General features: G+C 42.2%; 1 protein-coding gene and 1 long non-coding RNA gene across 7 annotated transcripts in view; one reads left to right on the top strand and one right to left on the bottom strand.

Annotated features, from left to right (window-relative positions):
• HS3ST5 (heparan sulfate-glucosamine 3-sulfotransferase 5) overlaps nucleotides 1–21,336 on the top strand; it is a 201,647-nt gene that overhangs the window by 18,360 nt on the left and 161,951 nt on the right. The gene's annotated exons all lie outside the window — the stretch shown is intronic.
• On the bottom strand, nucleotides 19,860–21,042 carry LOC135189587 (uncharacterized). Its single transcript, XR_010308158.1, has 3 exons — nucleotides 20,965–21,042; nucleotides 20,379–20,770; nucleotides 19,860–20,119 (listed from the first exon to the last, which is right to left on the bottom strand). It is a non-coding gene; the product is annotated as an uncharacterized LOC135189587 (long non-coding RNA).

The raw sequence follows: 21,336 nt of genomic DNA, 5'->3' as shown, positions 1-21,336 counted from the left end.
ACTGCATTGAAAAGTGAAGTATGTTGGGGGTGAGAAAACTCCAACAATGTTCATATTGATAATTCACAAGTGCTTTCATACCAAGATCTCTTGTCACACTTACAGATGATGCACGAGGCAGAGCATCTTCTGAGCAAGAAGCCTAGTCTGAGTTCACCATCCTAAGGGTGACATCAAAAAGGTGTGCCCATATGTAACAGACATTTTCCAACAATGTCCTCTGCACCTCATTTCCTATTTGTTCCTTTCTTCTCAGACCTGCTGGGTTTTTCATGGGTTTGCACAGCACTTAAACCCTCAGGTAGCCAGGACACACTCCCATACCCTCTGTCCAGCTCTGCAGAGGAGCAGAGTGACCACCATGACTACAACTCAGGGAGAAGGGTGTCGTGCAGCAGCACAGAAATGATCATGCTTGGTGAAAGGAGACCTGTGGTGGGCACCCTCCTCTGTGGCATAAATGTGTGGATTGAGGAGAAAGAAGCATAAAAATGCTCTGTGTTGGAAGAAGCTGCTAAGAGGAATCACAGAATCAGAGAGACATCCAGGTTGGCAAAGTCCCTCAGGATCACCAAGTCCAACCTAGAATCCTACTCTACAAGATTCACCTTAAACCATAACCCTAAGCTCCACACCCAAATGACCCTTAAACACATCCAGGCTGGGTGATTCCACCACCTCCCTGGGCAGCTCATTCCAGTCCCTAGCCACTCTCTCCATGGAAAACTTTTTTTCCTAATGTCCAATCTAAACCTCCCCAGCCTCAGCTTGAGGCCATTTCCCCTTGTTGTGTCTCCAATTAACTGTGTCAACCCAATGGAAAGGCCAGAGAATCTCTGGGTTCAAAACTGGCTTGTTTGACTAGCTGGATGTGTAGGTACTGACTGACTAAACATCACTAAGCACAATGTGGGGCTGTGTTAAAAGGGACAAAGGAGCAGAAATGAGATTTGCAATCTCCCAGGGGTACCCACATACTTTTCATCACTTTCTCAAGAGAATTTGTAGCATAACAGGGAAGAAGTTTTAACGTACAACCAACCACTAAGCCCAGCCTGCAACTGTAATATCCCCATACCAGTAATTACAAGTGCCCTTGATGGCAGACCTCTCTCTGTGCATTGCACCTGCTGCTGTGTGATCTGAGATGGGTCCCACCACGGGTGAGAACACAGAAAGACAGCAGGCTCCCCACCATGGCAGCTCTCCCCGAGGTGAACCAGCATAACATGAGCAGTGCTCCCAGCATGAGTGAGGCACAGGACATCCCTTTGAGATTCCCAGGTAGGACAAATTTTCAACAGCTGCCTTAGTAACTAATTAGCCTGCTCCATGCTTTGATATGTGCTTCAGTACTACATGATGAAAAGTCTTATTTACATATTTTCCACCTGTAGCCTTTTTTTTCCTGTCAGCCCAGGGTTTTCTGACAGTGTAATATAACATCAGGCTTTCCCAGAGTGCTAGTGTGTTTGAACTGGTACTATTTAAAGGACTTAATTTTATCCTATTAAGACTTGAACCATAGGTATCCCAATTATTGGGGTTTTTTTTCAACTGTAGCAAGTTTTCACCTAATTTCTCCTTAAATCTTCTTTCCTGGGAGAAACTCAGAGTAGTCAGTGAAACACAAGAAGAAATTAAAGCAAATCAGCCTGATGGAAGTGACTTTTTCTTTCTATTGACATAGAATAGAAATAGGAGATCCTCACTATTTATTTGTTTAAAAAGTAGAAATAGAGAAAACAAAGGAAGTAAGAGGACTAGGAAAGTTAATATGTTTCCCATCCTCTTGATGTCATTTAGACTAGGTTGTTACTCTGAGGTCTTAAACTCAGAAAATGGCCATGACAGGCAGGGGTCCAGCTCAGTCCTTCCTTGCATAGCAAAATGTTGGACTTTGGTTTCCTTTGCATATTTATAGCTCTTGTACAGAAGTAACTGATAAGTCCTGGCACTAAATGGCTTTGCTTAGTAAGTTGATGCTTGAGTTCAGGAAGCAAAAAAGAAGGTGGAAAAGACAGGAAATTGCTTTTGTAATGTGCTAAAGTATTCTGAACTGCTTCAAAATCAACCCTTCCCCGTGCTGGGGGTGTTTCTTGTGGTCAGCTACATTCTCACATGACAGTGGGCTATCATTCATCACAGGAACTTAGCCTGCCAAGCATTCAGACATTTCTGGTTCTACTTCTGCCTGGGCTGCATGTGGGTGCAATTTAGGAACAGGGGAGATTCTTGCCTCAATGCCAATAACATGAACCAAGAGAGAAACACAAGGGAGTCATTTAGCCAGAAAACCTCTGTGATGTTCCAAGTTTATGTCTGAGTTTGCTGGCCATGAACAACTCATTCCTTATGAACTACTTTTGGACTTTCATAACGCCTGCAGTAGAACAGAGCTGCCCAAGAAACCCACTAGTTGACTTGAAATATCTAACCATATTTTTGAATCATTTCATTTGCCTACAGATCCTCTTAGATACAGGCAGAAGAGGTATTTTAAACATGAAATATTAATATTGTAATTCATATATACATCACCATAATCATGTAAATGTACATTCTCATTAATAGTGTAGAAATCAAATTATTCTGCTAACCCGTGACGTGCCATTAAATCTGATATTTCAACCAACATGAGCTGTAATTAGATGAACTATAAATTAGATCAAAATACTGTCCTGAACATTTGTTATAAAAGGAAAAAAAAATACCTGTCTGCTTCCATATGCACCATAGTGATACATTTATTACAAAAGGACATAAGCTTAGTGTATTCAAGGTTGGTTCAGTGGTCTTGTTCAGCACATGGCAGGAGTAATTTAAAGGGAGTTCTCTATCAGTTTTATCCACATTTTACATAATGGAACAGTCAAACTGAATCATTAGTATACTAATTTTGGCTCTCTTAATAATGCTTTTCTTTCTGTATTGTGTAATCTTATACAATCTTACAATGGTGGGGGATGTATATAATTGTTGGTTGCACTAGCAGCTTGTCTGTACAAAAGGAGAGGAGACTGCAAAAATAGCCACTGCTTTCTGTTCGCTTTGAGAAACCTTACTTAGTCATCCAAAGCCAGAAGAACCCAAAATGAGAGACCACAACATCAAACTGGTGCTGAGGAAAATGGTTTGGCACTGACCTTAGTGGAATTGGATGGTGGTTGGACTGGATGACCTTGGAAGTCTTTTCCAACCAAAATAACTCTGTGATTCTAAACCAGTCCCTTGCCTTTTAGCTAAGCTGCAAGCCAGTGAGCAGCCATCTAACAGACAGCAAGCACTTTAAAATATCAGGCAGGTTTTGAAATGGAGAGCTCAAATGTTAGTAAACACTGAATAATAGAATCATAGAATCAAGCAGATTGGAAGAGACCTCCAAAATCATCCAGTCCGACCCAGCACCCAGCCCTGTCCAATCAACCAGACCCTGGCACTAAGTGCCTCATCCAGGCTTTTCTTGAGCACCTCCAGGGACGGTGACTCCACCACCTCCCTGGGCAGCCCAGGACAAGCAGGACACCTTGCTTCCAGCCTTTGTGAGGATGCTTTATGCGAGGATGCTTTATATGAGCATGCTTTATGCTTCAGGCTTTAATTACAGGAGTGGACAGTACTTTTTCTGCAGGAATCTAAACACATTTGGTATGATGATTAGAATGGGCTCTCTAATGAGCAACATTTCTATTACTTGGGGTTTCTTTCTATTGTTTACTGAGTGAACCTGTGCCTCACTCCATGCTGCCAAGGCCTTCTTTCACAGACAGGAATCCTGATTTTCTCATTGGCTTTTTCATTATTGTAATCTGCAGAAATCACTACTGTAATTACTAATTTTCCCGCAGAGGAAACATGTTATCAATGCTCTGTTTTCACAATTTTAGAACTAAAGCTCAACTGAATGCTAGGATATTAACTCTTTTTTGCTGTTCAGCTTGAAGAGAAGGCTCAGGGGTGACCTCATCACTGTCTACAACTATCTGAAGGGAGGCTGTAGCCAGGTGGGGTTGGTCTCTTCTGCCAGGCAACCAGCAACAGAACAAGGGGACAGAGTCTCAAGTTGTGTCAGGAGAGGTCTAGGCTGGATGTTAGGAGGAAGTTGTTGTCAGAGAGAGTGATTGGCATTGGAATGGGCTGCCCAGGGAGGTGGTGGAGGAGGTGTTCAAAAAAAGCCTGAATGGGGCACTTAGTGCCTTGGTCTGGTTGACTGGATAAGGCTGGGTGCTAGGTTGGAGTGGATAATCTTGGAGGTCTCTTCCAACCTGGTTGATTCTATGATACTATGACACTTTGTTTTGTACTCACATCTACATTATTCTACAAGGTCTTCTATAAGCCTCTTTTACAACAGGAAAAATATACTACTGTACTTTTTACAAGAGCAAGGATATAAAGCTTCGGGGTCTTGGCTACATTGGTTGGTGAATTAATATTTTTCATAGTTTCTCTAAAATTTTGAATTACATTAGGCTTGTAGCAAATATAGTGTCTCTTGTACAGTACTCTCCAGAAAAGACTGCATTTTTTCTTGCAATTTGATTTTATGAAGCCTTTTCAATTTTGAGGAAAAAAGAATTGCAAAAGTGTTAGCATGTCAGAAGCAACTAATGTTGGCTATTCAGAGCAATGCTTACTTGTTGCAGAATACCAAATCTTTCATGATAAATTCAACTTCAAACAGAAGATCAAGATTTAAATGAGACATGGCTGGTACATATGGTACAGTACTGTGGCAATGTTATCACATAAAGATGGGTTTGAGGATTCCTGTGACCTTACTGACCCCTCTGAGGGCCAGAGCAATCAGAGTCCTTGAGCACAGATGTGCCCAGGGTTGTTAAGTGGCACTCTCGACTTGGAAGGAGATGGTGTGTTGAGCACACTTCCCTTTCTATTGAACAGCACAGCTGGCCTGTGCAGATCAGAGCATCTGCTGCTCCCTCTGAAACACTGCTCCTGCAGTCCCCTCATCACAAGTGCATTCTGCTTGACTCCCACACCTGCCACTACTCCAGTGAATTAAAGAAAATACATGATGCAATACATATTGGAGGTAAAATAAAGGACCTGACACCACATCATGCTGCAGTCAGCTTCAGCCCTAGACTTCAGACAGGCAGGGTTATCTGTAGAGCTAGTGGGGGAAAGGAAAGACTCCTACTTCTACATGGTATCTCTGGAAACACTAACAAGAAGAGGAGGCTCAAGGGTGACCTCATTGCTGTCTACAATTACCTGAAGGGAGGCTGTAGCCAGGTGGGGTTGGTCTCTTCTGCCAGGCATCCAGAAAGAGAACAAGGGGACACAGTCTCAAGCTGTGCCAGGGGAGGTATAGGCTGGATATTAGGTGGAAGTTGCTGGCAGAAAGAGTGATTGGCATTGGAATGGGCTGCCCAGGGAGGTGGTGGAGTTGCTGTCCCTGGAAGTGTTCAAGCAAAGCCTGGATGAGGCACTTTGTGCCATGATCTGGTTGATTGGACAGGACTGGATGATAGGTTGGCCTGGATGATCTTGGATGTCTCTTCCAACCTGCTTGATTCTATGATTCTATGGCATTTGTCCAGAAGTTTTACTATCATGATCCCTGATGATGTCTTGTCTGGGGGTTTTGAGGCACTCAGGTGCATTTCAAATCGCTATTACCCACTGGTCATAGCTGCTGACTGTAAGTCAACAATGCTCAGACTCAGAAAAGCCAAAAGAATTACGTTGCCTGTGGAAGGGGTCATTCATTCAGTGCAAGTGTCACAGATCCCTGTCTTGCTCTAACCTCTCACTGTCAGAATAGCAACAGAGGAAGAAATATATTCCTCCAACGCAAACATTAAGGACCTCATGCCACCAAGCCCTGATGTTGTTACTGAGCCTCTTGAAAACTCCAACCTCTCAGCAGCAATAATTATGGAGAAGAGTCTGGTCCAGCTGAGCGGAGGCTGTGTGGAGCCCTGTTGCAGAAGGTGGTGCCCAGGGAAGCTCAGATGTGCAGCAGTGTGGTTGCTGATCGGGGACCTCTCATTCAGGTCACAGAGCCTGTATGACTGACACGAGAAATAATCTGCCAGAGCAGGACTCTGCCACCAGAATTTGACTCTGCCGGAGTCCCTGGTGGGGCCAAAGCCAGCTGCACGACTTAGAGATCCTGTCACAAAGTATAAGATTCAAAAGGAGTTGTTCCAGCCCTCTGACACAGCTCACTCCTCTGCCGTCTGTTTAGGAGGCAATATAATGATCTGGGTCATATGTTACCATCATGTATAGGAAATGAGCTGTAATGGTTAGAGCCTTCTCTTACACACTTGCTATCTAACCTCATTTAGAGGTCTGAGTGGTTCTTCTTTCGTTTTTAGTTCTTCACACTTGATGCAGAGGTGAATGACAAGAGTTGTGGGCTCTCTTTTTCAGACCAGAAGAGGAAACGAGGGACAGCCAAGATTTTCAGGTGGCACAACTATCAGTCTATAGCACTGAAACACCAACTCAGTTCAAACAGTCTTTTTAAAATCAACACTAGCAGAAACACTTCCAAAGAAACTCTGAAGAAAAGTATCACTCTCCAAAACTTTTATGGGCTAAATTCACTCTTGTGCCTTCCATTACAAGTGCCCCAACTTCTAAAGCACTTGAAAGCATGAAGTGAAAAATGGATATATTAATTACCAGCAGGAAATAATTATCTGAAACTAGAAAAACCCACCAGTTTTTCATGTCCTGAGTCTCTACATGAAACTACTTTGCTATCACAAAGGAAGCACTACAGGCTCATGTCCTCTGAAGATGTTAAACAAACAAAAAAAGAGATGTCTCCAATTTTGAAAGTTTCCTAAGACTAATTCCCATTCTCCTTTTAACTGTAATGATTGTGCAAGTTGCTTTAATGATAGCTGTGATCGCTGTGCTGCATTATGCAGTCAGTAACAGCAGCAGAATATTGTCTATCAGTCTGAATAACTGAACGTTGGAAGAGACATTTATGCTGTCCACAAATGCATTATGAAAGTGCTTAATCTGAAGCAAACACAAGTGTATGTGCTTTTGTTATGTCCTCTTTGGGATTTAGCTGTGACAGAGTATCTTACAGAGCATTGTAAAATATTAGACAAAGTTAAACACATTGCCTAAGTTCATCCTAATTTTAAGTAGCTATGTCCTGGAGGGTTTAGTAAGAGAACTTCTCCCACTGAATGCACAGACTCTCATGCAGTGGTACTATCATGCTTCTTTTAGCCAAATAGCTGCTTTCTGAAGGGCAATTTGTTTTTTTCCCTCTGAGTTTGCTTAATGATGTTATTCATAGAGCGATAATTTGTCACAGTGTGAGGCTGCCTGCACCAAAGGAACTCAGCAGGGGCTGGGGGCTGCTGTCTCTCTCAGGTCACTCCCCTGTGAGGCAACAGCTTGTTTGCTAATGATCCACATCTCCCCCAAAGAAACATCACCCCTCAGTTGTTTGGGGTCTTTTCTGGGGGGTGGTTGGGTTTTGTTGGTTTTCGTTTGGTTGGTTTGGGGTCTTTTGGTTGTTGTTCTTTGGGTTGTTGGGGTTTTTTCTTTGGGGTTTTTTTTTTTGTTTGTTGGTTGGTTGCTTGGGTTTGTTTTTTGGTTTGTTGTTTGTTTGGGTTTTTTTCAGTACTGTGTAGCATCTCAAACATTCCAAAAGAAATAGGAAATCAACTCCTACACAACCTACACATGGATGTCTCCACTCAGATATGGATTGTGTGAGTGGAGAGAGTGCCTTTTGTTCTTTCCAAATGCATAAAGCAGTTTTTTGACACTTGAATCTGAAGCTGTCAACAGCTAACCAAAATATTAAGGGAAGAGGATAGTTTTGTGACCAAGGTGCCAGCCTGAAAGTCAGAAGTGATTATGTTCATTACTGAAGAAGTCTGTAGTTTGTTCACACAAAAACAATGACTTAAATAAGCTTTCAATACCTTTTGACATCTCTTTCCAATGCCTGCCTTGGATGCCTAGGGGCAGTGACTGTGTGTATGTGACTGCTGCTTGGTGCTGATTGTTTGCAGAGTTTATGCCCAAACACATCTTTGACACATCTGTATTTTCACTTAATTTCTCAAATTTCTCTAATTGTCAACTCCTGGAGCTTTTTTTTTGCTGGCTATTATTAAAAATACATGGGAGTTATCAGTTTGTTTTCTGTGTGTTTTATTATACACAGATATCAAGGTTATTAAAGGATTAGATGAATGTTTCCTCTGCCATTACAGAATAAATTGTGCTTGGCTCAGTAGCTAATTTTATGAAGTGGTCATTATACTATGCTCATTGAATATATCCTAATGACTTTGGAGAGCCCACAAACACAATATTTTATCAGGAGAGTCTGCAACAAGGTGTGAAGTGCAAAACTGAAGAGACTAGTTGGGGAAGAAACAAAACCATCTCTCACTCTCTTCTGCCTTGCATAGCCCTTTGGAATTAAACATCTCTGTGTAATCTTCTTTTATTTTCTTCTCTATCTTTTTTAATTAGTACCCCTGTGTACCTGCTGAAAGCTTCAGCAACAAAATGTGCAGTGCACAGAAGTACACAACTGCCTTGCCAGCATGTGATATATTTTTTTTCCTTTTTAAAAGCTACACTTATTGTGCCTTTGGACTTCCTAAAAGCCAGAGAGGTGCTAATTTCAGTGGAACTGGCCTAGACAGAGAGAGACAGAGAAAAGCAATGGGACTGGGTTGTGGACAGTGTATTGAGAACATGGAATTAAGCATCATCCTCAACCTGTGGCTTTGCTTGTAGTAGTGTGGCTCTGTTAAAATAAATGGGAGGTGTACAGGTTCAATGACTTTGAAGATGAGGTTATATAAGCTCTGCAGGGATCCTTGCTTTCTTTTGTGTCCTTACCCTTAATGCCATGCACAAGCTACTTGTGTCAAAGAGATTATAGCTTCCTACCTCCTTAGGCTTTGTGTCTTCCATCCTTTCTTATATGGAAATCTGCAGTTCAGCCGCTGGGTTTGACTGGGTTCATCACACACACTTCACGGTGCTGATTGCACAGATTTCTTTTTGTAGAGAAGAGTGGAGGGAGTGTGAACTGTAGCCTGTGCTCTTCAGCACTGAAGCTGTCAATAACTTCGTCTCACGTAGAGCAATGTTTTGTAGAATTCCAGAAAACTGTAGTTTTTCCTCCCTTTTCTATGTGAAAATGTGAAAAATTGGCAAATCCATATTTTCCCAGCACTGAGTTGTTTGGAATGGACTTTTTTCCCCCCTTTATTGGCTTATTTGAGGGCATTTCTGGAAGAATTGATAATTTAGACTCATTTTATCTTGACACAAAATCGATTGTTGATTTCTCTTTATCACAATACTTAGCCAAAAGAATGGAAGCTTCATAATGAACCTTCAAGCTCATTATACATCATGGAAACATGGATGAATAGATGCTTTTCTTACTTCTGTAACATTAAATTCTTGTAGAAATTGTTTTGGTGTGGTTGAATACAAATGAACTTAATGGTAGTCCAATAAGGAAGCCTTAATAGTTAAACAAAAACCATATTAAGAGTTAAAAACTAGGCTTATTTTAATTCTGGTAGTACTGTAGACTAAGTTAGGTAACATGGAGTGAGCTGAGTCTATCTTTTTTCTACCCTGATAGAATTATTTACTTAAGTTCCAGTCAATTACTTCTATGTAATTCCATTGCAGGCTAATCTAAAGATGACAGTAGGGTGGCCCAGCGTTATCTCAGGGTTTAATTTTGCCTTCAGAATCTTTATTACTGTTGATGGTGTGTGAAAAGGAAAGAGCACAGCTTGGCTTTAAGAAGCCAGAATGAGTTTGCTTGGTTGATGCCTAGGAACACCAAAAAATAAAAGTTTTGTAAAGTGGTCAGGGATGATTTATAAGATCCTAAAAAAAAACAAACCAAACCAACGGTAATAAAAATCGAATGATTCCGTTTTAGAATGTAAACCCATTTTCACTTAGAATCATAGAATCATAGAATCAATCAGGTTGGAAGAGACCTCCAAGATCATCCAGTCCAAGCTCTAACATCCAGCCCTATTCATTCAACTAGACCATGGCACTAAGTGCCTCATCCAGCCTTTTCTTGAACACCTCCAGGGACAGTAACTCCACCACCTCGCTGGGCAGCCCATTCTCTGCCAACAACTTCCTCCTAACATCCAGCCTAGACCTCCCCTGGCAGAACTTGAGACTGTGTCCCCTTGTTCTATTGCTGGTTGTCTAGTTTGTGTTGCATAGTGATTGTCAAGTAGTTATTTACATGCCTTCAGCTAAAAAGTAAAGCTACAAAGAGCTGGACCATATTATATAAAGCATCACAACCAACTCTTACGTTGCTCCTCACTGAACTCAGCAGTAAGATCATGACTGAGAATTAGATCTACAATGAATCATTTCTGATAAGATTATTTTTTTTGCTAACAAAAATATGAATTTGTTTTCCTATGAAAATTAGCAATCCTTAAATTAAAGCTGCAGTTCTGCTCTACTGAGGTTGGACCAGCATATTTTATGTCCACTTAAGCCCCTAAGTTGCTGAGAGGACACTGTTGCTATGTTGATATCAAACACGATTTTATAGGACCCTCAGTGATACAAACACATAAAAACTTGGTCAAATGTCCTGAAAACATGAGCTCAACTGCTTTCCCTGTCAATATTCTCTCCTTTTCTTTGTAATCTTCTTTTCTTCTCTGAAAGATGCATCATTTAGAATGTCAGCCTATAAAAATCTACTGGGAAGATGGTTAGAGCCAAGGTGGGAGCATTGTTTTGGTGCAAAGTATAAATTTACATTCTCAGTCCTACACTTTGAGCTGCAGATAATTGGAAAGCTGCTTATAGCTGCTTAGGTAAATAGATGGCAAAAGCTTCATGTGTGATTTTCTGCACCCCACACCCCCCCCCCAGATCTTTGCTTTTTATTATTTTTTGTCTGAAAAATCAATACTTCTGTGCTCTTTGTAAATTTTGTGGAATTTGGAACACTGATCACACGTGCTCTGCAACAGTGTTATGGGCAAAGAATTGTACCAGGTTCAACCAGAGGCCTTATAAGCATGGTTGCTCAGTGAGCAAAGACAATTCTTCCTGTCTGCCTGCCTTCCATCATGAATAAGCAAGTGAGTAAAGACACAGGATGTTGTTCTCCATAGTTATAGGTAATTATGATTATGTACAGAGGTTTAGCTCTCACAGATAGATTTATGAAGCCTGCACAGGCTACCTTCTCACTTTCCATGAGCAAGTCTCTTTCCATTTCTTGTTGTCTTTTATCTTCTGGTAGCAATATAGGAGGACTGGAATGAATTTCCCCTAATTTTCAACATCTGCAGTACATGAATTAAATGGCCTTGATAGTTGAAGAAAAGAAAGAGACAGGTTTAGAGCATGATTCATTTGCCCCATTTCAAATGTCTGCTATAGGAACAGATGAAAGCTGCCATACAAACATCTCCATGAGGACTAGATCAGATGTGAACCTCTTGTTGTGTTTACATTTACTCAAATTAGGAATCACAGTTTAATGATTGGAATTAATTAATGACATCCACTTCTGTACAGAGTTGGTACACAAGTGAGTTTTTATCAAGCAAGCCTCAATATGTTTCTTCTCTCTGGTTTGGTTGGACAAAACCTTGAAAGATGCAATCCAAGGCCCCTACCATAGGCAAGGGACATTTTTCACTAGATTAGATAGCTTAAATCCCCATCTATTCTGACCTTGAGTAGTTCCAGGGATGAGGCATCCACAGCTTCTGTGGGCAGCCTGTTTCAGTGTCAAGAAATGCCTTCCTTGTATCCAATACTTCCTTATCCTCCTTTGATTTAAACCTGTTGTGCCTTGCCTTGTCACTGCAAGCCTTGGTTAAAATTCTTTCTCTGTCTTTTTTGTAAGTCACTTTGAAGTAACAAAAGGGCACTATAAGGTATCCCTGGAGTCTTTTCTTTGCCAGACTAAATAACCCCAACACTCTCAGCCTCTCTTCACAGGAGATGTTTTCTAGCCCTCTGACCATTTTTATAGTCCTCCTCAGGAACCACTTTAATAGGTCTATTTCTTTCCTGTGCTGAGGAGCCCAAAGCTGAGTGCTCTGCTCCAGATGGGATCTCACAAGAGTGAAGCAGAGGGGCAGAATCATCTCCCTTGACCTGCTGTCCATGCTTCTTTTTGTGTATCCCTGAATGTGACTGGCTTTCTTGGCCAATGCTGAACACTGTTATTTGGGTCTTTTCCCCATGTACGAACCCTACCTTCAGAGGCAGCACATTATTATGGAGGGAGTGGGAAGGAGTGACAGGATAAAGCAGGGCAGTTGTAGGAATAGCTTAAAATCCAAAACAGTATTTTTAATGATATTGTGCAACCAAAATCTAATACAACAAAGCTGAAATAACTCCCAGCATGTCTCATTGAAACAAACATCCCTTCATAAAAAAGGCTTCAACAGTTTCTTTACTTAGACCCTGTTTGCCCTTAAAACGATTTGCTGACATAGCTGGGCTGGAAAGGGGTGAGATATTTTCATCATCCTGACTGACATAAGTATGATAGCAACTCTCTGGATGTAGAAATGCTTCTAAACCAACAGCAACAAAGCCGCCGTTTGGCAAGTACAGTTCATTCTGTTCCCAGAATGAAACTCCTTTGCTGTTGCTCCACCTCCCTGGTTAGGATTTACCAACATAACCACACAAGTTTTTCCAGCAAACCCTTATAAATCTAGTCAAGGCCTTCTGCCCTCTGGAAAAATCAGCCCTTATATTCTTGCTTTCTGGTAGCATTACAAACCACCTCTGACCAACCACCTTTTCTTAAGTGACCACATAAAAACTTCCCCACATTGTCTTTGCAGCAAGTCCATTTGACCTTTCTTTGAGCATCTCTTCTGCTATGCAGCCATTCTGTACTGGTCTCTTGAGTGCTCACTGATCATGGTTGATTGGACAGGGCTGAGTTGGCCTGGATGATCTTGGATGTCTCTTCCAACCTGGTTGGTTCTATGATTCTGCAAAGCCTCTAATGGTATTTGTTCTTATTGCTAAACATGGCAAAGTTGCTTCAGGGGACATCTAATACATAACCAGCATCACACCGCATGCATTATCCTGGAGATTCCTCAGAACTTGCTGCCCCTGTTCTTTTTACCTTGAAATGAATTCTTTCATGGGCAGCAGCACATCATGAGAAAGTATTACACTCTAATCACATAGCATCACTGATAACTGTCAAGTGTGGTGTCATCTAGGGCAAATAGTATAATCCACACCATTACTGTTGCAAAGCAAAGTCCAAAGAGAGAAGCAAGTTCCTGCAGATATCGAAGGCTTCTTTAAGCACTGCAAATGGCAGGAATTAGAGACATGCCATGCCACTTATACTAATTCAAATGGAAGGTTTAATTACCTCTAATTTTGTTATACTGTAGAACAGCAATAAAAAGAAGTATCTGCTGTGTTGCTGTTGGCTAGAAGAGCTGAGGAACTGACCAAAACAAGATAAGTTACTGCAAACAAGATTCTGTCTGGCACCTGGGGCTGTTCAATTAGCCAGGAGACCAAACTGTAATGAGAATAAATCACTAGAAGGGAGAGCTTTCTGATTTTTCTTGCTTCTTGCTGAGCAAGATATGGTGAATAGAAGATAGTATGAGGTAAAAGTTCAGATAGAATCTTGGGATTGTTTTTTTTTCTTTATACTGTCTGGTGCTGGAACATTTAGGCCAGAAGGAAAAGAGACAGCAGCAAAGTTCTTCCTGGGGTAGGAGTGAAAAGTATGCAATGCTCACTGCTCCATCTTTGTCACTGCCTTGATGAATGGTGTGGGAGAGGTCCCTCACAAGTTTCCAGGCTATTTTAACAGTTTAAGATGCTAGTCTGAACTAAGATGATTTTTTCTTCAATGAATCAGGAAGCAGTTGTATGAATTGTGCTGTTGACTGCATGGTGGGAGCAGAACCTTTGGTCAGAGCTGAAAAACACAGAACAAAAAACAGGGCTTTTGGGTGGCTCTGCAGGGTATGCTTCACAGTTGAGTTGTGGGCTACTTCTTTTTCCTTTGGTTAGCACTTCATAAACATGATACATTCAAAATATGTGTAAGAACCACCAGTCTCACATGCAGTTGGTCATTTTGGGATGTGTAAACACAGGCTAATTTCAGTCATCAGCAAGCCTAAAGTCAGTGGAGGAGGGAGAGCCATCTACCAACAGGTCCTCTGAGTTAGATTTCTGAACCAGCACTTCAGGCAATCACTTAGCTGGAAATCCCAGTGAATCAGATACTCATTCGTACTGCTCTCTTTGAGAGAGAAGATGATAGAGAAAGTGAGGATGAAATATCTTCACAGGACAGAACAGACACTGATTAAGCTGGATGTAGAACTATATCAGTGCTGAATTTGTTCTGACTACTGCAATTGCTCTTCTACTTGATGGCAATCAGCTGTCCACACTGACATGAAGATCTCCACTAAGAGATTACTTAAAATTGTCTCAATTCTTTTCTGAAAAGATATGAAGGTATCACTGAAAGTTTTGCACACACAGAAATGGAATAGCTGGTTAGGTCTGTGTCAGTTCCCCTTCTTTTATCCCTTGTCATACAACAGTGAGGTTGTGTGCTAGTTTGAGCCTAGCTGGGATATTTTACTGAGAGGAAATACAGTATAGGCTGAGAAAAGGAAGCAGTGGTGATGTCTACTTCACTCATAGGCTTGCAGAGAAGTACAAAAACAAGGACACAAACATAGATAACAGAGTTACTCTCTGGCTCTGGCTGCCTCTCTTCTCTCTCTAACTTGCTGTCTGTGTAACTAATCCTTCTGCTTCCTAACCCCCCCCGGTGATTCTCCAAACTCACCTTGAACATAAGGCAAAGTCTGAGATAAGGTAAAGGGGTGGAAAGGAGGTAGAAGGTGGGTGAGAGCCCCTCCTGGGGACTCTGGTTTCTGAGTGGGCTGTTGTGTTTCTGTATTACTTTTCAACTTGTGTATTTCAATATATAGCTGTATATATTGTAAATACTTGCTTGTATCTTGTGGTGAGCTGTAAATACAAAGCTTCATTCTTTAATTCCCAGCTGCTGAGTCTAGTGTGGGTGATTTTCTTAAGGGGGGGGGGGGGGGGGGGGGGAAGGTGGGTAAGACCCAAACCATCACAAGTTGCTGAAAGGCATGCTTGCTCCTTGCTTTGGATTTGCTTCATGTTTGGGCAGCAATTCAAGCTATCCAAAACGCGAGCAGAAAGGCTTGTAAAATGCTGCCGTTACAGCCACTGCTCCAGCATGCATAATCATATGAAACACAGAGTATGGACACCAAAGTGAGCCCAACAGTGAGTTAAAATCTACAGGTACTTAGCCAATCATCCACTGTGTGCATCCTAGCTGTGTAGGTTAGGTAAAATAGTGCTGTTTCAGATAATTTCTTGTCCAATATATACCCACAACTCAACTCTACAGAACATCTCTGTGCCTGAGGCAGCAGAACTTCAAAATCCCTCTTTGAATAACTTTCATTTTCTAAAATAATATTTCAGTGCCCATGGCCAAGAAGCTTCCCTCTTGGAGGATCAGAAACAATTGCTTTCTTCTGGAAGTTCAAGGACCTCAGCCATAGCTAGCTCACTCCATTGGAAGTGAAAGAGCAAACCGTCCTCATTCCCTCAGTGTTACACCAAAAAGGAAGTCCTATGTGGAAAAAGCTAAAAGAATGATCTAGATTTGTTCTTCTGAGTTTGGTATACTTGAGCAAATTTAGCTCATGCTCTGAAACTTATCTGACCTGAAGCTATTATGTACAGTTGGGCTTCCTATTCTATTTCAGAACTTTAGTGAGATAATAAAGGTGACCTTACTGTTGGGTGAAGACCAGACCAGTTTCACTGGTGAATTATTTAATTAGCTCTTTACAGCAAATAATGCATCCATAATATGGTTGCTCTGACAGATCAACCCCCCATAAAAGCCTCATTTTTTTTCCTTAAATATTTACTCTATAAATACATTAATGCCAGTGTTCAGATGTGGAAGCTCACTCTAGGTTCCTCTGCCTGAAATTCAAATGCAAACAATATTTAGTTATTCTAATATTTATCTAACACTTAATTAGCTGCTGTTTTACATAAGGAATTAACATGAGGAAGTTTGTGTGAAAGAAGCCACCCTTCTTTACCTCCTATCAGTAATTAACAACCAAGGTTTTCCATTTTGGACTGCATGCAATGTGCTAGCTATTCACTGCTTGAGATTCGCACTTGGTTTAGACTTGAAACCACAAATAAAATTAACCTAATTGATTTTGATTGTAGTAAGTGTTTATCTGCAGGACAAAACTATCAGAGTCTCAGGCATAATTTGCAACACTTCCCAAGGCAGCACAAGCAAAACTGCAGAGGTGTTGATAGACCCATTTTATGCCTTCTGGCAGGCTCTTGTGAGGAAGCTTGCAGTGTTGTGCCTACGTTATGTCATTCTCACATCTAGTTAATGGTTTTCCCCACCACTGCAGCAGAAAATCCAAGAAGTCCTTAAAACCCCTCCAAATTCACTCAAAAATGCAACTTCAAATGGCATACTCAACTGGAAAAAATGGAAGGTCAAGGAAACCAACTCCTTCCTTGTTTTCTCCTTCAAATGAAAGAAAAACTCCACACAGCAGTATTCATTTTAAATAGAGTATCTATCATACAGACTCTAGAGTTTGTCTGAATTTAACATGATTATCATTTGTGGAGCCTTACAGATTCTTGGTCATTATTGAACATTATTTTGCTACTTCAGTAAAACATCCAGGGGAGCTGTCAAGGAATTGTCTATTTGGGCAGACTCTCTGCTCTCATAGTTTTGATTTTGAGTCTTAAGAAATTTGTAAACAACTTCAGTTTAAAGGACTTCTGAAACCTTGAGGGCAGACCAACTTGAAAGCTGTTCAGCTCAAAAGTGTACTAGAGAAGTTTGCCTTTTAGCAGTGTGTGAGCCCTGTATGTATTGATGCCAAACAACATGGGCATTGGAGACATATGATGACCCAGTTTTAAAGAGCACATTGCTGACCAGAGTGAACATTTCCTTTTTGGTGGCCATAGAAACAATGTTGGACTACATCCAGGTCCCTTAAACAGTTAATGGCTGCCCTCCTCCAACCGATAGTCACTGTATTTTTATGTGATAGCTTGCATCTATGCAGCTTACTGACTTATTGCAACTAGTTGGAAGAGCCACTTCCATAGGGAGATGACTTGAGTGATGTACACAAATAATTATGAGTGTGCAAACTACTGTCACGAAAGGATTCATTTCTAGTGACTTGAAGAAAGTGTTAGGGTCAAAAAGGGTAGTTTATTGCCATTTGCTCATTCACTGATGGCATAACTTGTTTTGCATTATACTAAATTTGGTAATTGCTGATAGCAGAAGCCATACACACATGCCTGCTTCTGTTTAACTTAATGCTACCACAGCATTAGATTGCTGCATGAATGAAAAACTGGTGTGCTTCCACATCTCAGCAGCTTGCAGTGACCTTCAGCTGAAATGAATTTCTCTGTTGGCTAGGGAAACAGTTGAAACCAGACAGGCAGTCAGAGACAGACTTTCTAAATTAAAAGCTGTTAGGAGTAGCTGAAAACAAGCCCAAAATGTTAGACTATGACATCTTGCTGCAAGGTGATTTTATGTGTAGGTTGAAACAGGAGGGGGAAAAAATGCCAAGTTCAAATCTAAAGGAATTCCCATTGCCCTGAAGAATTTGGATGTTGGACTGAACATTAGCATCTAAAGGTAGCTGATGTATGAATGCATTGTGGAAGCCATAACCTGTTGCAAAGTGCTAAGATAAATTTAGGCTACTGACCTTTTAATGCATTAGGGCATGAAATAAATCATTGGCTGTAAGTAGTAAATTTGCTCCAGTCAAAATGTTTTCCAAGTACTTCTAGCTACAGGATTTTGCAGTCAAGAGTATTACATGTCTGGAGTAACCTTTTAATATTCCCATTATGCCCGAGTATTACAGACCAAATCCTGCATTGTTGCCTATCCAAAATTCCTATTAATGACTTTCAGAGAATAGGAGGAAAGATCAGGTTCTAAATAAGCCAGTCATGTCCTCACAACTTAGTGGTTATTTATTAACTGACAAAGACACTGGGTTGATCCCTAACAACTTTCTATAGATTTCAGCTTCAATACTTGGAAGTATATAATGCAGTGTTAAAATACACCCCGTGAGGTTCCCACTCTTAATGGGATGAGTGAGTGTTGCTCTCAGTAGCAGCCCATACCACAGAAATTAAGTAGCCACCACTGCTAGTCCCAGTCCACACCTCAGACAACTTCATGTTGCAGAAGCAGGTTTCGTAGCCCTGCTTGTTGTGCCCCTGCTGACACAGATGAAGTTGCATTTTAATCTACTCCAGCAACACAGCTGAAACAAGAAGCCACTTAAACTACAGACCCTATTTTTCTCTGCTATCCATTCCAAAGCCTTTGTGTGGATAACACACAAGGTGTTTAAATGGGTTTAAAGGAAAAAGGAGTATTGGTGTCTTATGTTTGAGACCGAGAATAATAGCTCCTTGTGGCATTGTGCACTTTCCTGGCTCTGATGCCACTTTGGCATCTTCAGCTGTGCAGGAAAATATACCATCCATGTTGCATAATTTGTGACAGTGCACTTTCTCATTCCTGCCCCCACTCTGGGGCAGGCTCACCTCCTGCTACTTGTGGGACACTTTGCTGAACCAGTACAGCTCATTAGTTCAGGAAAAAGTAGTGCAAGCATATTTCAGCCAAATTGGTGAAGGAAAAGTACTGTGGGGCTGCAGGTGTGCCAGAGCTTGTGCAAGAGGGAGAGAATGAGAAAGGGGAAAGAGGATAGGGAGCAGCAGAAGCTGAGACAATAAAGAGGAACAGCAGAGCATGCAGACTGTTTGGGAAACAGATCTTTCATTATATTTGTGTGGTTACATTGCATGGGTTCAGAAGTCTTCTTCAGTGAAGGTTCCTAAGAATGCTTTGACATGAAACTATGAAGATGCGCATAGCTTAATGAGCTTGGGAGTCAGAGTGCCACAGTCTTGTATTCCACCAGCAGGTGTGGTGCTCTGAAGTACTCTCAGTACTAATCCATATCTACATGGCACAGTGTTAGTTTGTTCAAAATCTGAGCAACTTTGTGTGAAATAGCAAAAGTGTGCTAAAACACTGTACCACTTCATAGGTCTTGTGTCTCTGGAAAGATTCCTTTCAGCAAAGGGATAAAGCCATAAAGCATAAGATACTCAAAACAAAAAAAATACTCCAAAATATTTTAAACTTAAATACCTACATTAAGTTACCTTTGGTATTGTTAAACTGTAGAAACTCACAGTAACTCATCAGAAAGCTATTCTGTCTTAAAAAGGCACCTTTGCCAAGCTGACTGTACAGCACTTGTTAAATGTGACACTGGATGTTTACTTCATGGGACTTGGACCTGAAACACAGACTGCATTGAAAAGTCAGCCTGCTTCGGAAACTTCCAGAGGGCTATCCTTGAAAGAGTCAAAATAACCACAATGGAGGAGGACAGAGTTAACAACTCCCACAGGAGCAGCTGAGGGAGCAGGGGGTATGCAGCCTGCAGGAGCCTCAGGGTCGAGCTCTTTGCTCTCAACAACTACCTGAAAGGAGATTGTAGCCAGGTGGGGTTGGTCAGAACAAAGGGACACAGCCTCAAGCTGTGCCAGGGCAGCTTTATGCTAGATTTTAGGAAGATGTGCTCTACCGAAAGAGTGATTGGCATTTGGAATGGGCTGCCTGGGGGAGGTGGAGACACCATCCCTGGAGATGATCAAGAAACAATGGGACGAGGCACTTAGTGCCATGGTCTAGTTTATTAGAAAGTGTCGGGTGAGAGGCTGGACTCAATCTAACAGGTTTTATTGCAGCCTGGCTAACTCTGTGGTTCTGTGATTGCAATGCTTTGTGTAAACGTGTGAGAGCTAATTTGGACCAGCTCCACCTGTCCCAACTCTCTCACGAGAGGTTGCACGGCACAGGAGAGTCTCCTTTGGAAAATGCATCCTTGCACAGGGCAAGCATTTCTCCAAAGAACGAATCTTCAGGCGATCACTCCTGTTGAAACAAGAAATCCCACAGAAAAAAGCAGCTGATTAGAACACAAGCAAAAGTAAGAAGAGAGACAAGAAAACAAGTCCATGGAAAGCTAACTGATTTCTTTGGTCTTCTGCCTACTCACCGACTACAAAAATTAGGTGAAGCTCTAAACTTCACTTCGTCCACATCAGACGTGAAGTTGCTAACGCTTCCCACCACAGAATGTTCCTCTGAACGGCGCAGTCACAGCTTTGGCTGCGAGGCTCAGAGCACTCACCTTAAGCACCTGCCGCAGGCTGCAAGGGCTCGCCAATTTCCCCTGCGTTCCTAGGGCATACACTCGGGAGATAAAAAAGCCAAAACCCCTCAAACCAAGGAAAAACCCACCCAAAATTACATCTCGGGGTCAGCTTGTCACTGCAGATTGCAGTCCTTAGTGCTTAGGGAGTGTTTTACTCAATAGCGAGTAAACCAAGTTTTAACTCGATCACAAAACAAGACAGCTTTGGCTGCTCTGACACTGAACAGTGCCAGGAAGCTCCCTGTTTTACTCCCTTTTCCTCGCTCCGAGTTCTCCGAGGCTGCCTCCGCGGTAGGGCGACGCTTCTCCGGGCACCTCCTCCGGGCACTCTCTCCAGGCGCTCCGCAGACGTCTTCTGAGCCTTCGGACTGCGGGAGAAGCCAGCAAAAACAAGCAGCCTGCCAAAAAGCTCACCCACCACCTTTAAGTGACTCTCGGAACGGCGCAAGTTGGAGCAAGGTTGACCTAACAGCCCTAACGAGCCGGGGGGCCAGCCAGGCCCCCCGGCCTTTGAAATCCTCCACCAGACACCCAGTGCACACCACAAGAAATGGGGACTCACCGGTGGCGATCGGAGGAGGATCCCTCTGCCCGCAATGGGCAAGCTTGGCGCTTGCCTCCCCGGGGCCGAATATAAAGGGCAGCAGGCAGGCAGGGAAAAGTGGCCACACCTGGGGTGGGAGGAGATCCAAACAGGACTCAGGTGCTCCTTGTACAAGCTAAGGCATTCTGGTGAGACAGCTGCAGGGCTCTGGCTACCAAAAATGGACCCTTTGTCATTCTGAAAGAAACAGTAAGGTGCCAGGCAAGCACCAGCCGGCTCCAGCCGAGAACAGTGCTGCACACACCCCAAGCAGCCCTGCACACAGAAGTGGCTTTTTTGGGAATGGCAGCAGTGGATGGCAGCTCCCAGGGTGTGCCAGGACACAGGATC

Source organism: Pogoniulus pusillus, chromosome 33 (assembly GCF_015220805.1).
Source record: "Pogoniulus pusillus isolate bPogPus1 chromosome 33, bPogPus1.pri, whole genome shotgun sequence".
NCBI lineage: Eukaryota > Metazoa > Chordata > Aves > Piciformes > Lybiidae > Pogoniulus > Pogoniulus pusillus.
Note: the sequence above shows the minus strand (reverse complement) of the source record. Positions and strands in the feature narration are given on the sequence as shown.